This window comes from Glycine soja, chromosome 13 (assembly GCF_004193775.1).
Source record: "Glycine soja cultivar W05 chromosome 13, ASM419377v2, whole genome shotgun sequence".
NCBI classification, from domain to species: Eukaryota; Viridiplantae; Streptophyta; class Magnoliopsida; order Fabales; family Fabaceae; genus Glycine; species Glycine soja.
In genome coordinates, this window is record NC_041014.1 from 15,692,118 (window position 1) to 15,712,581 (window position 20,464).

General features: G+C 32.0%; 1 pseudogene; it reads right to left on the minus strand.

The window, feature by feature from the left end:
- Positions 1-13,354: 13,354 nt before the first annotated feature.
- LOC114380931 lies at positions 13,355-15,602 on the minus strand (annotated as a pseudogene).
- Positions 15,603-20,464: the final 4,862 nt, after the last annotated feature.

Consider the following 20,464-nt stretch of genomic DNA (forward strand, 5'->3'; position numbering starts at 1 on the left):
TGAAGTCAGGTGATAATGTGGAATTGAAACAAACTGCAATCTAGAGTAATTTAGATTTTAGAGCAATTAGTAAGGTTTGGTCTTTGCATATACAGATCGTTCCATAGTAAAGGAAAATTTACTGCCACACTCTTTTTTTTATGTTCATGTGGGGTTCGTTGTCCTAATGGTTTTATCTCCCGATTTACTACATCGCAAATTTACTCCCTAGTAAAGAGTGTGTAGGAAAAGCTTATTAGAGAGTGTTGTTGACATTTTTTGAGAAAAAAAAAAGTGAAAATGATGGTAAAACTGATAAGTATTTCTTGAATCTCAATGTAATAATGTGTTTGGAGTTAACTTCAAGTACATCAAAAGTTCAAAACCCATTTTTATGAGTTGACAGTGCTGCGGCAATACAAATTGGCTTCCTATCTTAGCCTTGAGGCACTTTAAGAATCACTTTAGGCCTTGAGTTATATCATTTATTTTATTGTGTATTTATGAGTTCATTTGGTTTGTCTACTAGCTATACCAACTGAATCATGAAAAATAATATTAGCTCAAGAACCGTCTTTCTATCTAGTTATTCCGCTGAATCAATATTTAAAATAAATAATAACTGGTTTTGGTTTCTGGCATACTGGCGTAGTATATAAAAGTATGATTTAACTCCTCTGCAGTAGGCAAGTGTGTAAATAAAAAAGTTAAGATTTATCAACAGTTAATATGAAGTTACTTTAGATTACGAGCTCAACATGAATGAAAAATTACACTCGTTCCATTTATTGTGGGGTTGACAACTATATCCCGGAGAAAGTAACAATTGAATTTGACAAATGTGCTGATTGGATAAATTATTCCAAAAATACTTATAGGATGTAATAAAATAAATAATATATATATATATATATATATATATATATATATATATATATATATTTGTAGAATTAATAATTATTTAAGACTCTAAGTGATGAGTTTGAGTTTTATAATAAAATTAAGATCTTGGCGGGAAAAATTGAATGAACAAAAAAATAAGCTTTCTTAAGTCATTTATGATAAATTAACATATTAGAATTTGACAATTATATCATACTTTAGAGTTTGTTCAAAACTTTAAAGATTGAATAAAATATTATATTATTTTTCTAATGATTTTTGAAAGTAAAATATATATTACTTCATATTATAACATTGGGGGGTGTTCTTAGATGTCTATATTGATTAATATTTTATTCAAAATAATATATTACCAATTTAATATTTAACTTGAGAAATTACACACAAACGGATGTTTTTTAATTTGTTAAAGCAATTAATTTTAATATTTGATTATTAAATTAAAGAATTTAATATGATAAGTAATTAATTAATTTTAAGGGAAATATTATTATATTATTTGTTAGTACTAAGAATGTAAAACTATATTTGTATATATAAACAATATAAATTATTTTGGTGAGAAGCAACTTAGGTTCACGTTGCAGTTTGTTAAAAGAAAACAACAAATCCAATTTTAACTTGGTCAAGTTTGTTTTAAATTTGAAAGTGCTACAAGCAAGTAATTGATAGAAACAAACAAAGCTTAATGGACGTGAGTTGGATCCTATTTTATAGGATTGGTGGTTTCTTTTGGTATGCTATATATTGAGTAGCATACTGCACACAAAAGTGGACTTGAGTCACCACTTTTTCTTCTTTTCATCAAAATATTTTAAAAGAACTGTTTTACTAAAGTTTTTACACTATTGAAAAACTTTCATACGAGCTCATTCAACAAATATACTTTTATAACTTTATCTGTTTTAATATAATTTAAATACAAAATATATTATTTTTATTCCATGCATGTGTTATGAACACATTTTTTTCCTTCACATAACTCTCACAACATCATTTTTCACGCTTTGTGCCACCTGCTAAACAAGCACGCTAATGTGACTCACGAATTTTGTCCAACTGTAGGATTTTCTTTGAATTGGTGAAGGAACTGAGTCATGGAATGAGGTGTAGATTATTTCTTTTAATGCAAAAGTCACCATTTTGAGCTCATCTAATTTCTTATAAAACTCTTCCTCAGATTCTGTTACAATTCATAAGGTTTTAATAGATAATTTACTTTCTTTGTTTTGTTCGTTCCATTTTAAGTTTTATTGCCTACATCAAAGTGTCTTCCCATTCCCTCTTATATATATTTCAAAAGATGTGATTTTGTTTCAGCAAAGTGTCTTCCCATTCCCTCTTACATGATTTTGATTATAAGATTGAAAATGTTGTTTTATTTTGGGGGAAGAAGGTCAATAGAAAATTGGAAAAACAATCATGTCTGATTTATTGGATGATGTGGACAGTGATATTATATTGACTATTGAATACTTTGTAGCGAATTTGGAAGTTGTTGATACTAAGTACATTATATTAATCCTATTAATAAAACAAGATTAAACGAAGATAAAATATGTTGGCAATCCCTAAATGTGAAACTTAGTTTTAATCTCTAAAATAAATTTAATCTTAAACTTTATAAAAATAATAATTCTGTTTTCACGGTAAAAACTGTATTTGAATAGGGGCAAAAATCAATTGATCAAAAGTTAAAATATATTAACTAATACTATTTTTTTTTATCAAAATACAAGAATTAAAAACATATTTTACACTTAAATCAATTTTGAAAAGAATAGTTATATCATTCAAACCTTTTTTAGTTTTTTATTATGCTATTACTAATAAATTTCTGATTTCTAACCTTTTAAAATCATTTCATATCTTAAATCTTGTAAAATTTTAAGTTTAGATAAAAAAAATACTAATTTAAGAGTTTTAAATACGAAAAAATGTAGCATTAAAAGTTAAAACCATAATTTCTTAATTTAAAAAAAATGTGAAACTAACATTACAAATAATCCAAATTAAATATAATAGTACGTTATTTTTTAAATGTATTGCCTCACTTTAAATGACTTAATTTTACTTCTCTTTACTTTTTTATATAACTGCAATTTTATTTCTATAATTTTTTATTTTAGCGTTAATTTTTATAATTCGAAACGTTAGCTTCTTTTCTCTACAATCGTTCAAATTTTGGTTTCAATTATATTGTTAATAGGGTAAATCAAAATCAGAAACCTTTTCATGGTATAAAGTAAAATGAAAATGAAACAAGCAATAGCAATAAAAATATATTTTAACCTTTCTTTTTCAAATGAAATAAGTAATAGCATTAAAAATATATTTGAATTCAATAAGATAAAATAATTGACAGTGGCATGTGCCCCAAATCCGAACGAGCATATCATATCACTGTTGTTGACAAGAAAAATCAAATCTTTCACTGGAGAAAGAAAAAAACCAAAAAAAGAAAATTTGTTGTAGTAGCCAGCAAAGTAGTTTTTTATATATAGATCAAAGCACCCTTATGTGCCTATCCCTTGAACTAGAGCATGACACAAGTATGAGACATTAGAAGGTGCCCTTTCACCTCACATCTTTTTGACATGCAAGTTTAATTTTATACTCACAGAACTGAAACTTCAATTAGCAAAAAACTTAAATATCACTATACGGATGAGTTACGTGAAGAAGTAGAAGAAACTGCTCATGTCCATGCTCATGTAGGAAAGTTCCAAGAGTTAGAACAACAATTGAATTATGTTTTAAGAGCCACCACCACATCAAATTCAATACAGTAATACAACAATTATGATAATAAAACTGCAAGATACTTGGTACATTCGTAAGTCACAATAAACAAAGTTTTCACACATCCCATAGTTCTGGAAATTGTCATAATTTAAGATTCAAGGAAGGAGTCTTTAAAGGTAGTCTACATCAAATTCAAAATCAAGAACCACTATTCATGATTTTGACAATAAAAGTGCAAGGTCACAAGTACAATTTATTTTGAAGTTCCAGCAAACTAAGTATGTCAAATGCAATATGTTTCATACCTTTGCCACATCTAATTATTTAATTAATAACAAGAGAATCAAACACAAATTCGCAATTTGATAATTCCATCTCGGGTGAATAACAAATGAATTTTTACACTGATTTTCATTCATATAAAAAGAGTAATAATCATTTTTGTCCCTTAATATGTAATTCGTTGAAAAATACACCCCTAAAAGAAAAAAAATACAAAATTTAATCTTGAAAGTGTAAAAAGTGCGACAAATATGTCATTAACTTCTGTCACTCACTGTTAATCAAATAGTCTATGTGACACGAAGGGAGAAATAAATTTGTCACTTTTGACTTTTCGTCTTTCTAATCTGCTAACAAATGTGTCCCTAAAAGATAAAAATGTAAAATTTAGTCCAAAAGTGTGACAGATATATCCGGACGTTAATAATACATTGTGATTAATTATTATTATTATTATATGCTTATAATTTAATGCTCCTATTTATTTAGTACTTATGTAATATATTTTTTAAATTTTCTTTTAATATATATATATATATATATACATATTTATTATTTTGATTTCATTGTCAAACCTTAATCTTTATTGTTAAAAAAAAACTTTATCTTATGATTTATATCTTATAATTTTATCAAATTTTTACTAAATTTCTTACTTTTAATCTTTAAAATTATTTCATATCATAATTCCAACTTAAGTATCCTCATATTTAGATTGAAAATAATATGACGAGAGTTTTAAATAGAAAAAGTACATATATTTATAAAAAAATATATGTATATATTTTTAAAAAAAGAAATTAATCAACTATTTTTTTTTTAAAAAAAATCTCACAAAATTTAAACTAGATAAAGTTAAAGTGAAATTATAAGTCGTTTTCCTTAATTAACAATATATATATATATATATATATATATATATATATATATATATATATATATACCCCAAATATAAAAAAAATCCTTGGATACATCTTATTTGATTCCATTTGAGACAACACTTATTATACATAATAGGAATGAAATAAAAATAATTACTAACAAATAAAGAACCTAAATAAATTTAAATAAAAAATACAATAATGCTCAAACTAATATAAAAGTTAACTTTAAAACAAAACAAAACAAAAAAACTAATAAAAGGTTTATTATTTGCCTTTGGGACGTAGAGTTATATCTAAGGACTACAACAACCTTGTATTCCATTTGACATACAATGACATAATACATAATAAAGATTAATAATTAATTGAAGAAAAAAAATCAAGAAATCTGACTTTCATTTTTTTAAAATTGTAACTCAATTTTTTTATATCAAAACTAAAGAATTTTATTTTATTTTAAAAAATAAGTAGTTATATTGATTAATTAAAAAATTAATTAACAATTTGATAGATAGATAATCAAAATATAAAAGTTCAAATCCTAAATTGTATTTTATTGTTTTTTAATCTTTTTTTCCATAGCTTTCCTCTTATACAACTTATTATTAGCGTTGCACTTCTTATACTTTCACGAACTAAATTTTACATTTTCATCTTTTAGGGACACATTTATTACTGGATCGAGAAGATGAAAAGGCAAAAAAATATTATAATAAATATACCCTTATACTGACAATTCACGTTGATAATCGTTTCTATAACAAATTTGTCCATTCGTGTCACCTAAGCGATTTTATTAACGGTGACAGACGAAAGTTAACGACAAGATATATTTGTCGCACTTTTTACACTTTCAAAAAATAAATTTTATATTTTCATCTTTCAATGACGTATTTGTCAGCGAATTACATATTGAGGGACAAAAATAATTATTTATCTTATAAAAAAAAGCATTCAGGGCCATCATATCATACCTCACATCTAGCTGACATCAAGAATACAATTTATATTGTAGTTTTCATTAGGCTCATGAAAGCATTCTATCCAGATTTAAAATCTTGCAATAAAGATTTAAACATGAAGCTGGATTTAGGGTCATTAAGGCTAAAATCAATATATCTCAATGATGAATAAAAAATTCCTCTCATACGGAAAGCTTCATTTTTCCATTTTAAGGGCCAGGGTCATCTTATAGACCCTAATTTTCAAATGATGTATAAAGAATCCATCACATAGGGACAAATGCACTTATTCATTTCATGGTCAGGGACAACCTTATAGGGTTTATATACCCTGTAATGAGAAAAGTGTGGTTACCGCAATTTGGTAATTCCATCTGGGGTGCATAACTGAATTTTTACACTGATTTTCATTCATATAAAAAATGCATTCAGGGCCATCATATCATACCTACCATCTAGGTGATATCAATAATACAGTTTATATTGTAGTTTTCATTAGGTCATGAAAGCATTGAATCCAGATTTTAAATCGCAATAAAAATTTAAACATAAGCTTGATTTAGGGTCATTAAGGCCAAAATAAATATATCTCAATGATGAATAAAGAATCTGTCTCATACGGACAACTGCACTTTTCCATTTTTAAGGCCAGGATCATGTTATAGGACCTGTACACTTCAAATGAATAAAGGATCCATCATAGAGGCAACTGTACTTTTTCGATTTCAGGGTCAACCTTAAAGAGTTTATATACCTTAAAACATGCCTTTTGATTTGAAGTCATGCAACAAAGATTTAAACATGCAGCTTGGTTTTAGGGTCATTGTTGTATACCAAAATTTTGCAGATGATGAATATATAATTTCATCTCAAAGAGGCAACCACATTTTTTCAATTTAAGGGACAAGATCATTCTTGCATACCGAAATTTTGCAGATGATGAATATATAATTTCATCTCATAGAGACAAACAAACGATCCCATTTCAGGGACAGGGCCTTTTTTGTATACCAAAATTTTGCAAATGATTATAAAATTTCATCTCGTAGAGGCGCCCACACTTTTTCGATTTCACGTGGCAGTGTACCATATCTTAAACTGCCCAAAGCTGATAGAAATGCCAATTCAGGAGCAGAATAAGTGGTAGAAGACTCCAGGAAGTTGACTGAAGCACAAGAGACCTGATAGTGAATGGCTTAAGTTTTTCCAAGAAGTGCCAACCTAATGTAGAGGGACATCAAAAACTGCCCACAATTCAACTCCTGGAGGCTTTGCATTGCTGCATGATATTGAATCAAATCCACCCCATCTATCATAGTTCCATCGACCTTGTGTAAAAGATAACTCCATTGCTTTAATATGATACTTCTGAACCTGTCCATTAAACACTAATCCACATGTTACTTAGTATATTCAGGAAAAAAAAATTATAAGCAATCAGAATGCAACAAAATTATATACCGTTGCTGCTTCAATCCAGAGCAAAAGCACAAAATCGTAAGAATAAAGTGTAAGCAATGAAAACCAAGACTATAACTATAGAAATAGTGAAACCCAGAATGCCCATACGTATTCGATGTCACAAAAAGGACTTCCTTACAAACTTTATTGTGGGTAAAAGGCTTTTGTTCTTGTTGTGAATAATAATAGTAATATATAAGATGTTAGAACCACAAATAATTTCCTTCCACGACATATTTTTATTTGGGATAAAATGCAATAGAAGAAAATATCCCTGACAAAAACCCGAATGGCATACATAAAAAAATGAAAAGCACAGAAGTAAAACATCAATGTTTCGTTTAACTTCCATAGAACTATCAAAAATGGAATTTTCCTAGGATTTTTTTTTAAATAAATATCAAACATGGGAAACTAAGTTTATCAACCTATGATTCCTGGGGAAAATAAATATTTATCCTCTACCAAATGTCTTCTAAGGCTAAAGAAAGTTGGAGCTAATCATAATTAATATCCAAGTATAACTCATGTATAAATTGTAATAACGAGTGGAAAAATCTGATGCCTAAAAGTGTCTGCAAGTGAAGTTTTCTCTATAAGTGCGACTTGAAATGCAAAAGCTGTAGTGAACTAGTAGGAAAGTTCTGAGAGTTAGAACAGTTGAATTATGTTTTAAGAGCCACCATCACATCAAATTCCATACAGTAATACAACAATTATGATCATAAAACTGTAAGATACTTGGTACATTCGTAAGTCACAATAAACAAAGTTTTCACAAATCCCATAGTTCTGGAAATTGCCATCATTCAAGATTCAAGGAAGGAGTCTTTAAGGTAGTCTACATCAAATTCAAAGAATTCACTTTCAAGAACCACTATTCATGATTTTGACAATAAAAGTGCAAGGTCACAAGTACAATTTATTTTGAAGTTCCAGCAAACTAAGTATATCAAATGCAATGTCTCATACCTTTGTCACATCTAATTATTCAAGTAATAACAAGAGAATCAACCCAAATCCGCAATTTGGTAATTTCATCTGGGGTGCATAACAACTGAATTTTTACACTGATTTTCATTCATATAAAAAATACATTCAGGGCCATCATATCATACCTACCATCCAGGTGACATCAATAATACAATTTATATTGTAGTTTTCATTAGGGTCATGAAAGCATTCTATCCAGATTTTAAATTGCAATAAAGATTTAAACATGAAGCTTGATTTAGGGTCATAGGCCAAAATTAATATATCTCAATGATGAATAATGAATCTATCTCATACGGAAAGCTGCACTTTTTCATTTTTAGAGCCAGGTTCATCTTATATATTTAGGGCCAGGGTCATCTTATAGGGTCTGTACACTTCAGATGAATAAATAATCTATCAAAGAGGCAAGGCAACTGTACTTTTTCGATTTCAGAATCAGGGTCAACCTTAAAGGGTTTATATACCTTTAAACATGCCTCTTGATTTAAGTCCTGCAACAAAGATTTAAACATGCAGCTTGGTTTAGGGTCATTGAGGCTAAAAATTAACATCTCTTTTTAAAACAAAGAATCCATCTCCATGGGACAACTACACTTTTCCAAATTCAAGGTCAGGGTCATCATTATATACCCTAATTTTTAAGTCAATAAAGAATCCATCTCATAAAGGCAATAAAAAAATTTCTGTTTAGACGGTTAGAGTCAACCTTATAGATACTCCAATTTTTTAGATGAATGAGGCTCATAATGGCAACCGCACTTTTCTGTTTTCAGGGTCAACCTTATAGGATTTATATACCCTAATTTTGCTCATTATGAACAAAGAATTCATCTTAGGATTTATATATTATGCAAATGAATGGAAAACAATTCATCTCATAGAGGCAACCACACTTTTCTATTACAAGGTTAGGGTCAACCTTAAAGGGTTTATATACCCAGATTTTGCAGATAATGAATGAAGAATCCAACTCAGAAGCAACCACAGTTTTTTCAATTTCAGGGTTTAGGCCATTCTTATATACCAAAAATTTGCAGATGATGAATAAAGAATTCATCTCATAGAGGCAACCACACTTTTCTCATTACAGGGCCAGGGTCAACCTTATAGAGGGTTCGAATACCCCAATTTTGCAAATGATGAATAAAGAAATCATCTGAGACAATCACACTTTTTTTACTTCAAGGTTAGGTTCATTCTTGTATACCAAAATTTTGCAAATGATGCACATAAAATTTCATCTTATAGAGGCAACCACACTTTTCCGATTTCAGGGAATGGGCCATTCTTGTATACCGAAATTTTTCAAATAATGAATATAGAATTTGATCTCATAGAGGCAACCACACTTTTCTGAATTCAGGGACAAGGTCATTCTTATATACTGAAAATTTACAGATAAAGAATATAGAATTTCATCTAATAGAAGCAACCACACTTTTTCGATTTCAGGGTCAGGGTCATTCATGTATACCGAAATTTTATAGATGATGAATATAGAATTTCATCTCATTGAGGCAACCGTACTTTTCCAATTTCAAGGATAGGGTCATTTTTGTATACCGAAATTTTGCAAATGATGAATATAGAATTTCATCTCATAGAGGCAAGCAACCACACTTTTCCGATTTCAGGGACAGGGTCATTCTTATATACCAAAATTTTTGCAGATGATGAATATAGAATTTCATTTCATAGAGGCAACCACACTTTTTCCATTTCAGGGTCAGGGTCATTCTTGTATACTGAAATTTTGCAGATGATGAAATAAAATTTCATCTCATAGAGGCAACCATATTTTTCCGATTTCAGGGACATGATCTTCTTGCATATCGAAATTTTGCAAATGATGAATATAAAATTTCATCTCATAGAGTAATCACATTTTTCCGATTTCAGGGACAGGATCATTCTTGCATATCGGAATTTTGCAGATGATGAGTATAGAATTTCAACTCATAGAGCCAACCACGCTTTCTGATTTCAAGGACCGGGCCATTCTTGTATACCAAAATTTTGCAAATGATTATAGAGGCAACCACACTTTTCCGATTTCAGGGATAGAGCCATTCTTATATACCGAAATTTTGCAGATGATAAATATGGAATTCCATCTCATAGAGGCAACCACACTTTTTCGATTTCAGGGTCAAGGTCAAGGACATTCTTGTATACCGAAATTTACCAGATGATGAATATAGAATTTCATCTCATAGAGGCAACCACATATTTCTGATTTCAAGGACAAGATCATTCTTGCATACCGAAATTTTGCAGATGATGAATATAGAATTTCATCTCATAGAGGCAACCACACTTTCTGATTTCAGGGACATGACCATTCTTGTATACCAAAATTTTGCAAATGATTATAGAATTTCATCTCGTAGAGGCAATCACACTTTTTTGATTTCATGGGCAAGGTCATTTTAATATATTGAAATTTCGCAAATGAAGAATATAAAATTTCATCTCATAGCAGCAACCACATTTTCCGATTTCAAGGACAGATCATTGTTGTATATTGAAATTTTGAAGATGATGAATATAGAATTTCAATTGCCATAAGAACTGATAAATATAATATGAATCAAATTCATCAATCAAATTGATCTATTTAACATGCAACCTTTATTCGCAATTGATGCAAATGGCCTCAATGATTCTTTAAAAACTACAATTCTCTATAAGTGACTATATTGAAAAAAAATATAAAAAACTTCGTACCCCATTGCCCAGAGGCTCTTCGCTATGCGAAGGTATGGAGGAGGGATGTTGTACGCAGCCTTACCCTTGCATATGCAAAGAGGCTGTTTCCGGATTCGAACCCATGACCAACAAGTCACCAAGGCACAACTTTACCGCTGCACCAGGGCACAACATATGAAAAAAAATATACGAAGATAAAAATAGATAAACAAAACATTATATACTTAAAATAATATTCAATTAATTAAACTTTTAAAAAATCAAATCAAGAATAATTGTTCCTTACAAATATTATTGTGTATAGCTAAATTAAGAGTGCATAACATTATCACTTCTTAAAATGTGAACTGAGCAACCAAATTGAGTAGAAATTTATGAATAAAAACAATTTTTACCAGTATTTCACTGCAGAGATTAGAATGCTCAACTAGAGGTGTTCCATATTCCAACTGTATAGATGGGGTATCTTTAAACCTGCTGGAAAAAAAAGGCACAATATCCACAGGAGAAGTTGTATGATTGTATCCTGTGCCAGATGTATGTGAAATGCAAGAATTGAAGGAAAGGTTGTTTCTTCACCTAGCACATAACATGTTGGCATAGAGAAGAGGGGGCAGAGACAGGATGCTTGCTGAAGAAGTTGAAAAGGAAAAAAAATTGAGAAACTTGAGAGAAAAAAGGAAAGAGGAAAAATATAAAGAAAAGATGAAGGAAGAAATGTGCTAGTGGAGATTCAAAACTGTCTCCAAAAGCCTCCATAATTAAAGATATATGATTTTGGCTTCCCGTTAAGTTAGTAAAATGAAAATAAAAAACAGAAAACATAAGTGATACAAAGACTTCTAACACAAACCAGCAATTGTCGTATGTTAAAAGGACCTGGACATTTACATGCTAATAAGAAAGGTTTTATATTAGAATGCTCTAAAACTTATTTCTACAAATTACTCATAGTTTACTCCTAAGTCCCAACTCCCTTGAATTTATGCCATTACTTCACAAAACCCCCCCTTTATTTTGAAAACTTGCATAAATTTTCCCAAACAGAGCTTGTTACAGGAAGTTTGTACAAAATAAAGAAAATCCAAGGAAACTGAGAGTATTTTAAATATCAAACTATAAACTAGTAGACAGGAAAAACTGTATACTTGTACAAAATAAAGAAAATTCAAGGAAAGCTAGAGAATAAGCATACTTTGTATTCTAGTAGTCGAAGGACTGAGCAAGTGCTTGATTTTAGAAGGCCAAATAGGCTTACGTACTCACACTTTCAGTCATTGGATATTCAGCTTCTATGATAGTAATCTCCTCTTAACTAAATCAACTCTTCACAGTGTTGTGCTACCATCCTGAAAAAAAGTTTTAAACCATGCATACATAAATTATAAAGCTAATATCATGAACCCACTATAAAAAGTGGAATAAGAATACCAAGATGATATATTAACAGAAAGTAAAGGCACATTGGGCAGTGGAAGGTTTGTATTGTACATGAAAATACATGCAATTAGACTATAGTACAAGTAAAACTACTTAGTTGGAAGATATCATTGTGAATAGTATTGCCATGTAACGGCAAATTCCTGCAACCAGTAGTACTCTAAGAATCAATTTTGGACTAACAAAGGACGATGACGAGGGATAGGGCAGACTTGATTCCAACGGTCTGCCTCTAAGCTTGGTAGATATAGTTTAGATAGCACTCAGTGAAGGAACACTGCTTTGTTTGCATCTACAGGTAGAAAAACACAAGACGTTAGCAGCTGAATAAGAATAATTAAACAAAAGAATGAGAGGGAAGGCAGTGGCTAAAATGCATAACACTAGGCATGTAAACAATTAAAATTTATGATATAAAAGTACATGTTACTCTTAAAGATCAAAATTTAGATTAAATCCTCCACACCAGACTTAAATCTATATATGATGGATACCCATTAGTGAGGTAAGTTGGTTTAGCAAATAAGGCATGTTGCCTATTAATCTTGTCATTTGTGAGAGAATTGGGGCCTATGGGCATTGGGAAGTCCAAACACTCAAAGTTCTACAAGTTTAAATCTCTTATCCTCTCTAATAAGATACGATGTTTCTATTAATATACTTTAGCAACACAAAGACATTCATATATGAGGACCACCATAACACAAAAAAATCATGTAGACTATTTAGTTTGCTAATGAATTTTTCATGTCTAGTTTGTGATAAGTGCATTCGATCATTAATTTCAGTGAAGGTATTAGGCAACAATCTGGAAAGCTAATGCAGAGAGAGAACCAAGTGAATGCTTTCTTTTTTATGGCTATTAAGGTAAGAATCCTTTGTTAATTACAAAAGCGCCATGCTTGGGGATTACTCATTGTTGTACGAAATTGAATTACTTCATTACTTGTGTCCCAGGATGCAAACACTACAACAGCTAAGGTTTACCTTTGTTTTTCAAAAGTCTTTCCTCTTCTCCGGAGAACATTTAGCAAACAAAGCAAAAAAATGTGCATGTAATTGTGATGACATTGTATGGCATACTGAAATCAGGAGTCATCAAGGGTACAAGTAAAAGTTCTGTGTAAGAGAGAACAAGACTCTTTTCCTGCATTACAAATCCAGATAGTTAGAGGCATGACTAAGGAATACTATATGTATACGTGTTATAAGCAGAAAGAGTGGAGATTCAAATAACCTGTAACTTAGACAACAGTGGTGACTTGCTTCGAGATTTATCAGAAAATTGCAAACCAGCATGGAAGTCAGGAAAGCTTATTATTGCTGATGGAATGTCAAATCCTTGATTAACATCTGGAGGGTATTCATCAATGTGTAAGAAGCCCTATGCAGACAAACAAAAGCAGGTCAAAATCCAATTTGATATGAAAAACAAACCAATTTCCTATTCATCCATCCTAAAATAATATAAAGTGAGCATATCACATAAGGTTTCCGATACCACATTACTATCAACTTTTTATGCCATGGTGACATGTACTTAACTGTATGTTATAAATGGGTCAACAAGGCCCATATGAGCATAGCAGCCTAAAAGAGGAAGGGTTAAACAGGCTTATATTTTACTGTCCTGGCCAATTTAAGGGAAGCCCATGAGCTAAATGGGCAGTTCACCTTTACTCAAGCAGGGCCAGAGTTTGGCCTGGCTCACTCACTTCCATCACTACTTTAAAAAGTTATAAATATAAATCAAATTGATATTTCATATGATTCCTCCTACTTTCACATGATATCAACACCAATCCTACTTTCATATAATACAATAAGTTACTTATTAAGATTTCTGAGGTTGTTTACCAACATTAACTTACACAGTTCAATGCCAACAAAAAAAAGTGAGGCAAACATTGAGAGGAAAAAGAACTACTAAAGTACAAATGGAAAGTAAAAATTTGATCAAACCTTATCAAACACTATACTCAATATAGCTGACTTCATTTCACAAGGAAATTGAAGAACCATCTCCATCACCTCGGGTGATACTTTGTCTTCGGAAGGTGAAACACGCATTCTCTCAACAAAATCTGTGAGTGCTTGAGGCCTTTCATCAACTACTAATTGCAAAGTATGATAATATACCTTAACATACCAAGGCACAATTTGGAGAACATTAGCTTGCAACTTACACCTCTCTTTAACATATTATTGATTGCAACAAGTCCCTGGATCGATTTCAAGGATATTGCAATAGCACCCCTTTCATTCCCACTTCCCATCGAAAATCTACTGGCATATAAAGGTGCATGTGGGCTAGACCAAACAATTGGATGCTTCCTTGTTAGGCCTAAATCAAATTGTTCAGTCTCCGTGTATTCTTTGATTGGATATTCATACAGAATTGAGGAGCTCGTTTCCATTTCTGCATGCACCCTTTTGGGAGTAACAGATAATTCAAAGCCAGCATTCCTTCTAAAATCCTTAGGACCTGTGTCATTAGCAGCAAATTTAGCAGTATTCTTCTAGAGATTATCAAGTTGAGAGACTAGATCTCTCTCAGCATGAAGTTAAACATTACTCAACTTGGCAAGAACAGATCTTCCACTGATTTTTCTTCCAAATAGAGAACTCAGGGACCAGCTTGGTTGTATTGTATCTTTGTTTCACTGACATGGTTCACACCTGCTTTCTGTTCATTAGGCTGGAGTACAACTGTAACTGTTTGTTCTAGATTAATTCCTAATCTTGACCCATTTGAATGATCTGTGGACATTGTCAAGTGCAACCTCTGAGAGTGGTAAAAGCTTCTGTAAATAGATGGTCTCTCCAATAAGGAAGAGAGTCCAGATTTATCTCAACAAGGAAGGAGTTTCAACCAAGGGGTAAGATTCTCAGTGCACACAGCTTCACGTGGTAGTGTACCATATCTTAAACAGCCCAAAGCTGATTGAAATGCCAATTCAGGAGCAGAATAAGTGGTAGAAGACTCCACGAAGTTGATTGAAGCACAAAAGAGACCTGATAGTGAATGGCTAAAATTTTTCCAAGAAGCGCCAACCTAATGTACAGGGACATCAAGAACTGCCCACAATTCAACACCTGGAGGCTTTGCATTGCAGCTTGATATTGAATCAAATCCACCCCATCTATCATAGTTCCATCGACCTTGTGTAAAAGATAACTCCATTGCTTTAATATGATACTTCTGAACCTGTCCATTAAATAATGAATATAGAATTCCATCTCATAGAGGCAAGCAACCACACTTTTCAGATTTCAGGGACAGGGTCATTCTTATATACCGAAAATTTTGCAAATGATGAATATAAAATTTCATCTCATTAAGGCAACCACACTTTTTCAATTTCAGAGTCAGGGTCATTCTTGTATATTGAAATTGTGAAGATGATGAATATAGAATTTCATCTCATAGAGGCAATCACATTTTTCCGATTTCAGGGACAGGACCATTCTTGCATATCGAAATTTTGCAAATGATGAATATAGAATTTCATCTCATAGAGGTAATCACATTTTTTCGATTCCAGGGACAAGATCATTCTTGCATATCGAAATTTTGCAGACGATGAATATAGAATTTCATCTCATAGAGGCAACCACACTTTCCGATTTCAGGGACAGGGTCAATCTTGTATACCAAAATTTTGCAAATGATTATAGAATTTCATCTCGTAGAGGCACCCACACTTTTTCGATTTCACGTGGCAGTGTACCATATCTTAAACAGCCCAAAGCTGATTGAAATGACAATTCAAGAGCAGAATAAGTGGTAGAAGATTCCAGGAAGTTGATTGAAGCACAAAAGAGACCTGATAGCCAATGGCTTAAATTTTTCCAAGAAGCGCCAACCTAATGTACAGGGACATCAAGAACTGCCCACAATTCAACACCTCTTTTTTAAAAATTAACATCTATTTTTTAAACAAAGAATCCATCTCCAAGGGACAACTACACTTTTCCAAATTCAAGGTCAGGGTCATCATTATATACCCTAATTTTTAAGTCAATAAAGAATCCATCTCATAAAGGCAATAAAAAATTTTCTGTTTAGAGGGTCAGAGTCAACCTTATAGATACTCCAATTTTTCAGATGAATTAGGCTCATAATGGCAACCACACTTTTCTGTTTTCAGGGTCAACCTTATAGGATTTATATACCCTAATTTTGCTCATTATGAATAAAGAATTCATCTTAGAATTTATATATTATGCAAATGAATGGATAAACAATTCATCTCATAGAGGCAACCACACTTTTCTATTACATGGTTAGGGTCAACCTTAAAGGGTTTATATACCCAGATTTTGCAGATAATGAATGAAGAATCCAACTCAGAAGCAACCACAGTTTTTTCAATTTCAGGGTTTAGGTCATTCTTATATACCAAAAATTTGCAAATGATGAATAAAGAATTCATCTCATAGAGGCAACCACACTTTTCTCATTACAGGGCCAGGGTCAACCTTATAGAAGGTTCGAATACCCCAATTTTGCAAATGATGAATAAAGAAATCATCTGAGACAATCACACTTTTTTTACTTCAAGGTTAGGGTCATTCTTGTATACCAAAATTTTGCAAATGATGCATATAAAATTTCATCTCATTGAGGCAACCACACTTTTCCGATTTCAGGGATAGGGCCATTCTTGTATAAGGAAATTTCGCAAATAATGAATATAGAATTCCATCTCATAGAGGCAAGCAACCACACTTTTCAGATTTCAGGGACAGGGACATTATATACCGAAAATTTTGCAAATGATGAATATAAAATTTCATCTCATTATGGCAACCACACTTTTTCAATTTCAGGGTCAGGGTCATTCTTGTATACTGAAATTTTGAAGATGATGAATATAGAATTTCATCTCATAGAGGCAATCACATTTTTCCGAATTCAGGGACAGGATCATTCTTGCATATCGAAATTTTGCAAATGATGAATATAGAATTTCATCTCATAGAGGTAATCACATTTTTTCGATTCCAGGGACAAGATCATTCTTGCATATCAAAATTTTGCAGACGATGAATATAGAATTTCATCTCATAGAGGCAACCACACTTTCCGATTTCAGGGACAGGGTCAATCTTGCATACCAAAATTTTGCAAATGATTATAGAATTTCATCTCGTAGCGGCACCCACACTTTTTCGATTTCACGTGGCAGTGTACCATATCTTAAACTGCCCAAAGCTGATTGAAATGCCAATTCAAGAGCAGAATAAGTGGTAGAAGATTCCAGGAAGTTGTTTGAAGCACAAAAGAGACCTGATAGTCAGTGGCTTAAATTTTTCCAAGAAGCGCCAACCTAATGTACAGGGACATCAAGAACTGCCCACAATTCAACACCTCTTTTTTAAAAATTAACATCTCTTTTTTAAACAAAGAATCCATCTCCAAGGGACAACTACACTTTTCCAAATTCAAGGTCAGGGTCATCATTATATACCCTAATTTTTAAGTCAATAAAGAATCCATCTCATAAAGGCAATAAAAAATTTTCTGTTTAGAGGGTCAGAGTCAACCTTATAAATACTCCAATTTTTCAGATGAATTAGGCTCATAATGGCAACCGCACTTTTCTGTTTTCAGGGTCAACCTTATAGGATTTATATACCCTAATTTTGCTCATTATGAATAAAGAATTCATCTTAGGATTTATATATTATGCAAATGAATGGATAAACAATTCATCTCATAGAGGCAACCACACTTTTCTATTACATGGTTAGGGTCAACCTTAAAGGGTTTATATACCCAGATTTTGCAGATAATGAATGAAGAATCCAACTCAGAAGCAACCACAGTTTTTTCAATTTCAGGGTTTAGGTCATTCTTATATACCAAAAATTTGCAAATGATGAATAAAGAATTCATCTCATAGAGGCAACCACACTTTTCTCATTACAGGGCCAGGGTCAACCTTATAGAAGGTTTGAATACCCTAATTTTGCAAATGATGAATAAAGAAATCATCTGAGACAATCACACTTTTTTGACTTCAAGGTTAGGGTCATTCTTGTATACCAAAATTTTGCAAATGATGCATATAAAATGTCATCTCATTGAGGCAACCACACTTTTCCGATTTCAGGGATAGGGCCATTCTTGTATAAGGAAATTTCGCAAATAATGAATATAGAATTCCATCTCATAGAGGCAAGCAACCACACTTTTCAGATTTCAGGGACAGGGTCATTCTTATATACCGAAAATTTTGCAAATGATGAATATAAAATTTCATCTCATTAAGGCAACCACACTTTTTCAATTTCAGGGTCAAGGTCATTCTTGTATACTGAAATTTTGAAGATGATGAATATAGAATTTCATCTCATAGAGGCAATCACATTTTTCCGATTTCAGGGACAGGATCATTCTTGCATATCGAAATTTTTTGCAAATGATGAATATAGAATTTCATCTCATAGAGGTAATCACATTTTTTCGATTCCAGGGACAAGATCATTCTTGCATATCGAAATTTTGCAGACGATGAATATAGAATTTCATCTCATAGAGGCAACCACACTTTCCGATTTCAGGGACAGGGTCAATCTTGTATACCAAAATTTTTGCAAATGATGAATATAAAATTTCATCTCATTAAGGCAACCACACTTTTTCAATTTCAGGGTTAGGGTCATTCTTGTATAGTGAAATTTTGAAGATGATGAATATAGAATTTCATCTCATAGAGGCAATCACATTTTTCCGATTTCAGGGACAGGATCATTCTTGCATATCGAATTTTTTTGCAAATGATGAATATAGAATTTCATCTCATAGAGGCAATCACATTTTTCCGATTTCAGGGACAGGATCATTCTTGCATATCGAATTTTTTTGCAAATGATGAATATAGAATTTCATCTCATAGAGGTAACCACACTTTCCGATTTCAGGGACAGGGTCAATCTTGTATACCAAAATTTTTGCAAATGATGAATATAAAATTTCATCTCATTAAGGCAACCACACTTTTTCAATTTCAGGGTTAGGGTCATTCTTGTATAGTGAAATTTTGAAGATGATGAATATAGAATTTCATCTCATAGAGGCAATCACATTTTTCCGATTTCAGGGACAGGATCATTCTTGCATATCGAATTTTTTTGCAAATGATGAATATAGAATTTCATCTCATAGAGGTAATCACATTTTTTCGATTCCAGGGACAAGATCATTCTTGCATATCGAAATTTTGCAGACGATGAATATAGAATTTCATCTCATAGAGGCAACCACACTTTCCGATTTCAGGGACAGGGTCAATCTTGTATACCAAAATTTTGCAAATGATTATAGAATTTCATCTCGTAGAGGCACCCACACTTTTTCGATTTCACGTGGCAGTGTACCATATCTTAAACAGCCCAAAGCTGATTGAAATGCCAATTCAAGAGCAGAATAAGTGGTAGAAGATTCCAGGAAGTTGATTGAAGCACAAAAGAGACCTTATAGTGAATGGCTTAAATTTTTCCAAGAAGCGCCAACCTAATGTACAAGGACATCAAGAACTGCCCACAATTCAACACCTGGAGGCTTTGCATTGCAGAATAAGTGGTAGAAGATTCCAGGAAGTTGATTGAAGCACAAAAGAGACCTTATAGTGAATGGCTTAAATTTTTCCAAGAAGCGCCAACCTAATGTACAAGGACATCAAGAACTGCCCACAATTCAACACCTGGAGGCTTTGCATTGCAGAATAAGTGGTAGAAGATTCCAGGAAGTTGATTGAAGCACAAAAGAGACCTGATGGTGAATGGCTTAAAATTTTCCAACCTAATGTACAGGGACATCAAGAACTGCCCACAATTCAACACCTGGAGGCTTTGCATTGCAGAATAAGTGGTAGAAGATTCCAGGAAGTTGATTGAAGCACAAAAGAGACCTGATAGTGAATGGCTTAAATTTTCCAAGAAGTGCCAACCTAATGTACAGGGACATCAAGAACTGCCCACAATTCAACACTTGGAGGCTTTGCATTGCGGCTTGATATTGGAATCAAATCCACCCCATCTTTCATAGTTCCATCGACCTTGTATAAAAGCTGCTGTGGAAACGATATGGGAATT